This window comes from Perca flavescens, unplaced genomic scaffold (assembly GCF_004354835.1).
Source record: "Perca flavescens isolate YP-PL-M2 unplaced genomic scaffold, PFLA_1.0 EPR50_1.1_unplaced_scaf_4, whole genome shotgun sequence".
NCBI lineage: Eukaryota > Metazoa > Chordata > Actinopteri > Perciformes > Percidae > Perca > Perca flavescens.
In genome coordinates this window covers 312239-321272 of record NW_021166691.1, presented here as the reverse complement: position 1 = coordinate 321272, position 9034 = coordinate 312239, and the positions used below count along the sequence as shown (strand labels likewise).

Here is a 9034-nt window from a genome sequence, read left to right as displayed (position 1 = left end):
ACGTTTAGTTAAAGCGCGTTATATGGCGCTAAAGGAGACTTTTAGCTTCAATAATAACAACAAAGACACCTGACCAAGCGTCCATATTTTACGAGATGGTAGTGAGAAACTGTTGGCAGGACATCAGCTGCCTGATAATAACTGGATGGATTATCATAGAGAGGGCGTGTCTGTGAAGAGAAGGCTCAGCCTAGACAAACATTTTCATTCAGATACCTGGAGGACAGAGGCAAGGCAAGGCAAGGCAGCTTTATTTATATAGCACATTTCAGCAACAGGGCAATTCAAAGTGCTTTACATAAAACATTAAAGAGCAGTTAGAAAACAATTAAAAAACAATAATAAACAAATTAAAAACATTAAAAGACAAGAATAAAATTGATAGTGCAGTATAAGAATAAAAGTTACAGTGCAGTATAAGAAATAAAAGTTAATAAAATAGATTATTTAAAGAAAAGCAACATCAAAAAGGTCAACAGACCCCTTTGAAAATGGACATAACAGTTTCCTTCTCACCAAAATGTTGCCTAACTTTATAACCGGTTTCAGCTTCATCAGTAGGAAGAGGAGGAAGAGGAGGAGGAGACAGAAAGAATCCTGTAGAACCAGAAACACTCAGACAACAGAGGGACTTTCCACACCTCGAGTTCCAGCATGTTTTAAATGTGATGAACAAACTTTATCGTTAAACAGACTCAGTGACAAAGTACTTCAAACTATTACTACACGGTGAAAATACTCTGTCCAACGTCCTCTGGAACATTACATCATGTTTTACTGCTGATTCATACTTTGTGTGTAAACTGTAAATACTGTGTCCAACATCCTCCTCTGTTACTAAATGTACTTGATGTAGAAGTAGCAGTGAGAGAGCTGATTCTCTGGAACATTACATCATGTTTTACTGCTGATTCAGACTTTGTGTGTAAAGTGTGAATGTGCAGAGTAACATGCTGTCAGATAAATGGAGGACAATAACAAGCACAAGCTTTCCTTCTGAGATTAAAGCAAGTATCCAGACATGTTACTGCAGTAAAAGCACTAATAGCACAGTATGAAGTTACAGCAGCTGGCTGAGCAGATAACTAACGTGGAGAGAAAACAGACAGACTCTCTGGTCCCTGAACTCAACACAATATGAAGATGAAAAAGTGAAAGACTTACGTACTGACTGCTGTGATTGGAGGGTTTCTCACGGTGCAGCTGGACCTGGAAGACCTCTGGGACACCCAGACATCTTATCGTGTGTGTCGACTGAAACCTTTGTCTCTGACAGCAAAACAACAAACCTTTTTCAGCTTCATCAGGAGGAGGAGTAGGAGGAAGAGGAGGAGGAGACAGAAAGAATCCTGTTGGAACCCTAACCCAAATGACTGGAATGAACTACAAAAACATCTTCACCTGCATCGCTATCATATCTGTTTACGTTCTTTTGCACTATTCATCTGCCCTGGTATGCTCAACTGTTAGTCTTCCCACCTTTGTTGTCACACAATTCTTGTACATGTACTGATCTACATCACTATCAGGAGGAGGAGATAGAAAGAATCCTGTAGAACCAGAAACACTGTGACAACAGAGATCACAGGAGCAGTAACTCTTTATAACAACCAGCGGTGATAAACAGGAAATTAAACTTCAGTTAAAAGTTATTTTAACCGTTAACAAACAACAACATGATTCATTATAATGTTACTGATTATTGGTGATATTGTCATTTGTTATTTTAGAGAGAAACACCAAAATAAAGAACAATCCAACTAACCCAAAGTCCCCAGTTTGTCTTCATCTCTGAGCTGGTGAGTGATGTCATGGCGCCCTCTGGTGACATCATCAGGAACTACAAGCAGAGCTCCACCAAACATATTCACACATTAAAACATGTTTACAGATGTTTAAGGTTTCATTTCTGTTTTTATCTTACATACTCACCCTACTTTTTTAAATTACATTTTATTACAATTCATGTACTAGTTAGTAATACTATATCCCTTTATTTTAGTCGTTTTTATTATATATACATATATTATTTTACTTAATTATTTTAAAAACGTAATCCTTTTATTTATTTATTTTTTGCATAATGTTGGAGCCATAATAAGTAAATTGGTATTTATTCATTTCATTGTAGAAACAAACAAGATGATTTGTATTATTTTTCTATTTCATTTCTAAATTGTTAAATTTAAATCTTGGACTTCCTATCTGGAGAAATAACTTTAATAAATGACTAGACTACGGCAACCTGCGCTCCTCCTCCTAATCAGGTCACCTTCACAGGTATAATGAGCAGCTGGGTCACAGCTTGGGAAGTTCTTTTGTTTGAGTAAGAGAGGTGGACAGAGAAACAGTTTAGTGACCGTAGTATGTGTTAGAGGTGGACCGATACCGATACCAGTATCGGTATCGGCTCCGATACTGCCTTAAACGCTGGTATCGGTATCGGGAAGTACTGGAGTTTATGCATTGATCCGAGAAAATCTACGTTAAAGTAGTTTATTTATGTTCTTTTCCGTTATAACTGACTGTCAAACTGGAGAATAAAAAGAAAGTTCTGTGTTTGTTCATGTTTCACAAAGAGTTTAACCTGAGCCAGACCGACAACAAAGACAGAAATCATATCACATCCATACAGGGATAGTAGTATACAGCTGTTAAAACATAATCAAATATATGACACACTGGTATCGGATCGGTACTCGGTATTGGCCGTCATAAGTTCAAATATCGGAATCGGTAGCAGGAAGCAAAAAAAAATGGTATCGGGCCATTTGTAGTATGTGTGATCATTCATTTTAGTCAACGTTTAAGTCTCTGTTGAAAGTCAACCACGGAGAATTTATTTTCTGACGTAATAAAGCTTGCATTATTTGAACAAAACGTAAGGATCTCTGCGAGTGCTAATTTCCCCTACGAGTCACAATCCACCTCAAAAAGGCGACTAAGGATATAAGATGAGTGAAGCAGTCGACACAACACATAAAGACAGTACATCTGAAAGATATGAAATGTTTTGATGAATATGATTCATGAATATGATTATCTGGCCATTGATGTGATGTATTGCTCCTCTAATGGATCCATGTGAAGAATGAGGATGTAATGGAGGTGTGAGAGTGTAATGTGTTCCTCTGAGATGAAGTGAAGGACTAAGCATCATGGGTAACTTAACTTCATCAGAGCCAGCTGTAAATGATGATTGCATTTCATTGGACAATTCTGTCTTATAATGTCAATAAAACCGAACATTGAACATTTTAGCAGCAACATTAGAGTTGTGTTGTGTCTCACTTTACTCTGATGTAGACAACCGTTTGATTTCTGACAGCTGGAGAAAGGAAATAAAGATCAGCTGTTTGATTCCAGTAAATCACCAACATGGAGATTTATCTCCAACACAAGAGTCCTCCACACTTCCTCAGGAAATAAGAAGTGAAGTAGAAACATTATATTTAACATTACAGAGCCAGAAACTAACCCTGAAGAGACCAAAGACTAACGTGGTGTTAAGGTAACAAACAGCAACTTACAGTTTCTTCAAACAGTCCAAAGAGGTGATGAAGAAGAGTTGATGAAGAAGAGTTGATGAAGAAGAGGGTCACTCTCCACCTGGAGAGAAATGTCTGACACAGGTGAGCTGTTACCTGGAAAAAGTCCCAGCTCTACCTGTCAGGAAGCAGACAGGAAGTGATGCAACAGGAGCAGATTTTCACAATAAAATGACATTTGGACTGCTGTTGATGCTCCGTTACTGACTGAAAGATGTAATGACTGTAGACACTGACTACTCATTACACAAGCTGAACATGTTTCCTAAAATATGAAATCCATCCCCCCCTCTGTCTTCTTTCCTCACTGATACCAACAGTGAAGTCTTCAACACAAACATATTAATGTGGGAGTGAATCAGACCTCCAACAGACCCAATCAAACAGCTTCTCTGTCCCATTGATGACATGTTACTGCAGTAAAAGTACTAATAGCACATTGATGACATGTTACTGCAGTAAAAGTAGTAACAGAACATTGATGACATGTTACTGCAGTAAAAGTACTAATAGCACATTGATGATGTGTGTAAAAGTTAAACAGAAAGACCACAAACACTCTCACAGTAACTTGATGCTTTTATTGTGAAAAGACACAGAATTCTAAACTAAACATGACACAAGTCAACGGCATTTCTACAGTTTGATGATCACAGCTTCCATCTTTAAAGAAGTTTACAATGTTCACCAGGAATCTGTTCAATCATTCTGGATTATTTTATACAAAGTTCATTCATTAGTTCATAACAATAAGCTGAAATATTTCTGTTAGTGTGATCCTGTACAGACTCAACTGATCAGCAGTGAGAAACAGGAGGAGACTCTCCATCCTACAGAGGACACAGAGACACTGAGGAACCAGGAGAGTGGTTCACACACACACACACACACACACACACACACACACACACACACACACACACACACACACACACACACACACACACACACACACACACACACACATTCATTCAGCCTGTGTTTGATGACATCAGAGGCTGTAGATTTAAATGATGTAAATGACCAACCAGTAGCTGTTGAATCCTCACTCAGAAATCTTTCTCAGTGGGCCTGGGTGGTCTAGTGGTAGAGGGCGCCCATATATGGAGGCTCTGTCCTGGACGTAGAGGTTGCAGGTTTGATTCCAGCATAAGGTGGTTTCCTGCATGTCACTCCCTCTCCTCTCTCTCTCTCTCTCTTTCATGTCTGAGTTGCCTAAATACCAAAAGAAAAAAATCTTTCTTGGTTGTTTTTCTGATTCTGCTTCTTAGTTTGTCCATCAGTGAAGTTCTGCTTCCATCTAGTGGCTGAAACTGAGAACACACACACACACACACACACACACACACACACACACACACACACACACACACACACACACACACACAGACACAGAGACACACACACACACAGACAGACAGACACACACATACACACACACACACACACACACACACACACACAAAGAGACACAGACACACACACACACACACACACACACACACACACACACACACACACACACACACACACACACACACACACACACACACACACACACAAGAGACACAGACACACACACACACACACACCCCCACCAACCCAGTAGTAGTAGTAGTTGTAAGTGTAGGTTGATCTCCATGCCAACCAGTAACCATGTCTACCAGTAATCAGTTGTTGGAGAGCTTCTTCCCATTAATCTCAGCTGTGGTGAAAGGACTGGATCCAGCTCCCAGAGACCAGAGACCAGAACTGAGCTGGCCCAACTTCCTCTTCTTCTCACCGTGTCCATCACGTCTCGCCCTTTGTCTGCTCCGCCTGTTCTGACTGACTGTTACAACACCACGCTCAAGGAGTTGATCCAGAAGCTGGTTCACAACTGGATCACCCACTGGCTCTCCAAAGTGTCTTCTGGGGGATCCCTGTCCTCTGCTGGGTCAGGATGTCCCCCTCTTATAGCTGCAAGAGAACCGGGGACAAGACTGCTGGCAGTTTGGCTTCTCCTTTAAGAAGGAATCAGGAACCCAAAGGGAGACATTTCTAGATCCTGGTTTAGTGATGCTGCCCCCCCCCCCCCTACTTCTGGATCCATCTGGGGATCAACTAGGACTGTGCAGTTAATGAAAATGGAATCACCATTATGATTTGGGCTCCCAATGATCACAAAAACAGAATAATGGAGAAAAACTATTAATTTAGCTCATTCGTTTTACAAGTAAACTCTTATTTTCTCTTGTGTTCTGGATGAAAAATAAAGTTTCAATAGGAAAATTTCACAGTTTTATGTGTTTTTACTGTTGATTTATTAACTTTTTCCACTATTTTTTATAATAATTGCAACATCTTTGCAGAAGTCAACGAGTAATGGTGTTAAATTATCGGGATTTCAATATTGACGAAATAATCATAAGAAGGAATCAGGAACCCAAGGGAGACATTTCTAGATCCTGGTTTAGTGATGCTGCCCCCTAGTTCTGGATCCATCTGGGGATCAACTGGTGGTTCTCTGTTTATGGAGATCACATGTGTCAAACTCAAGGCCTTGGGCCAAATCCGGCCCCTTGCAGAATATAATCCGGCCCACATATCAATTTGGGTTCACAATAGGTTTTGGCCCACCTATAGTTGTTCACCAAAACCAAAAACACGGGAAAGTGGTTTTTTTAACTGCAGTTACGCGACACTCAAAAGCAGAATTTGGCAGATTTGCCGACTTTGAGACTCAGAAATTCCATATTTATGCGAAAGATTGTTGTAAAAAATGTGCTTGATTTGCTACATTCTATGATGGCTAAGGAACATTTTTGCTGATTTATGTAGGGCTTTATGTAGACAAAAATGCAAGAAAAAAGTATTAAAAAAAAAGTCAGAAAAGGTGACAAAAATGTGAAAAAAGGCGACAATTTAAATAAAAAGGAGACAAAAACGTCTGAGAAAGCCATAAAGAAGTTGGGGGGAAAAAACATACAAAAATGACTTCAGCACTACAGCGATGTCAAAATAGTGGTGAAGTCATACAGTCAAAGATATTTGACATTTTCCATGAAACAAAAGCACGTCAATAAACTCTCTACGTCTGGCCCTCGGTGTGATTCTCTTTTTCCAGTGTGGCCCTCTGGGAAAATGAGTTTGACACAGCTGTAGTAGATGGAGACCTAGTGTTAAAAGAGCCAATCAGATGTGTCAGGAAGCAGTGAGGTCAGCGTTGTGTCACAGACTCTGACCAACAACAGTAGCTTGACCCTAAAGTCTCCTTCTGATCTAACTTCCAAACATCAACAGTCCTGAACCTTAGCTTGTTGAACGAGCCCCCAGACAAACATTCAGCACGGCTAACATCACTTTGGAGGCTAGATAGAGGATTAGCTGCAGCACATGAAACAAGACTTTCCTCCCCTAAAAACTCCCCCACAAGTTGGTTTGTTCCAGCAGCATTCGGACCTATATTTAGGTTTCACTTTTTTAACTTTAGGGAACAAACGGAGCTACGTCACCTTCTGCATCGTGTGCTAACCTTCAGGAAGTGAAGTCCGTCTGATCTTAACTAGAGATGCCCGATCGCACTTTTAGCCTCGATACCGATTGTCTTCATAACTCCATAACTCTGTTGTCTTCTGTTGTATCAGGTGGATCAAAACTTTACCAATCATGTCCCGTCATGCTCCCAGGCGCTCTGTCCCCCGTCTTGGACTCTTAGAGTCCCTTCTGGTGTGTTTAGAGGCAGGAGGATCTCAAGCGTTGGGTGGTAGTTTGGTCCAAACTCCAGCTCAGAATCGGCTTTCTGAGAAAGCAAAAGTCAGTATCTGCAGAGAATCTAAAGTCAACTAAAAGGATGAGAAGGTGTCTAACAAAGACTTTTATTTTGAAATCCTCCCTTTGTCTGTATTGTAACAGCCTGAGGACAGTGGACAGTGGAACTTTGATCTGGGATGAAGTCTACATGTGGAAGGAACCTGGATGTTCCTAGATTGGTGATATTGAACACTCACCTAAAGACACATGAGAACATGTGGAGACAGCCAGCTGGTCCACTCTGGTTTGATGGAGAATGATTGTAGTGCAGCAGTGTTACTAGTTGGACTACTACTAACTAGCAGCTCTAGTAAACTCATCTCTTACCATCTGTGATGTCACAGTGGGGAAGGTGGAGCTGACAGACAGCAGCCTCCTCTGAACACCTGATGTGGTACAGCGGCCCTGCAGCCATCCTGCCAGCTGATTGGAGGAGGCTCTCTCGTCCCATTGGACAGTGTTGTACAGCAGCTCCGCCTCCTGAGTCCTAACAAACACCAGTTTCTGGAACACACCTGGACCAGGACACCTGAACCTGTGGGGAGGGACACAGAAGGGCCAATCACAAAGCAGCTCTCCTCTGTGGGTCCAATCAGGTGTTGAGATGAAGCGTGCAGGCGTGGTGTTGTTCTTCATCTGGTCCGTCCAGTTCTCCACCTTTCAGTCTTCCTTTGTGCTCGGTCCCAACCTGCCATCTCTCGGATTCTTCAGCTGACTGATCACCTGTCCTGACCTCCAACTGGGCAGCCAAACACTAAAACTGTCTGGCACTAATTCACCCAGAGCCACAGATTTAATCTGCCCAGGAAACACAAAACACACACCATCCATCCAGCTGTTGTCGTAGTAACAAGTCAGAAGAACTAGAAATGGGATCGCTGCATAAGCTTCAAAACAAAGTTGGGGACCAAAGACACACACACACACACACACACACACACACACACACACACAGAGACACACACACAGAGACACAGAGACACACACACACAGAGACACACACACACACACACAGAGACACACACACACACACACACACACACACACACACACACACACACACAGAGACACACACACACAGACACACACACACACACACACACACACACACACACACACACACACACAGACACACACACACACACACACACACACACACACACACACACACACACACACACACACACACACACACAGACATACACACACACAGACACACACACACACACACACACACACAAGAATATAATCAGAATAATTACACACACACACACACACACACAAGAATATAATCAGAATAATTACACACACACACACACACACACACACACACACACACACACACACACAGAGACACACACACACACAGAGACACACACACACACACACACACACACAGAAACACACATAGACAGACACACACAGAGACACACACACAGGCACACACACACACACACACAGGACAGACACACACACACACACACACACACAGGACACACATGCAGGACACACACACAGAGACACACACACACACACACACACACACACAGACAGACACACACACACACACACAGGACACACACAGGCACACACACACACACACACAGGACACACACACACACACACACAGGACACACACACACACACACAGGACACACACACACACACACACACACACACACACACAGACAGGA

The 9034-nt window shown here is 41.8% G+C and overlaps 1 long non-coding RNA gene across 1 annotated transcript; it reads right to left on the bottom strand.

Moving 5' to 3' along the window:
* Positions 1 to 1237: 1237 nt before the first annotated feature.
* LOC114551726 (uncharacterized) lies at positions 1238 to 3631 on the bottom strand. The gene is made up of 3 exons (XR_003691987.1): positions 3531 to 3631; positions 1766 to 1852; positions 1238 to 1269 (listed from the first exon to the last, which is right to left on the bottom strand). It is a non-coding gene; the product is annotated as an uncharacterized LOC114551726 (long non-coding RNA).
* Between the last annotated feature and the right edge of the window lie 5403 nt (positions 3632 to 9034).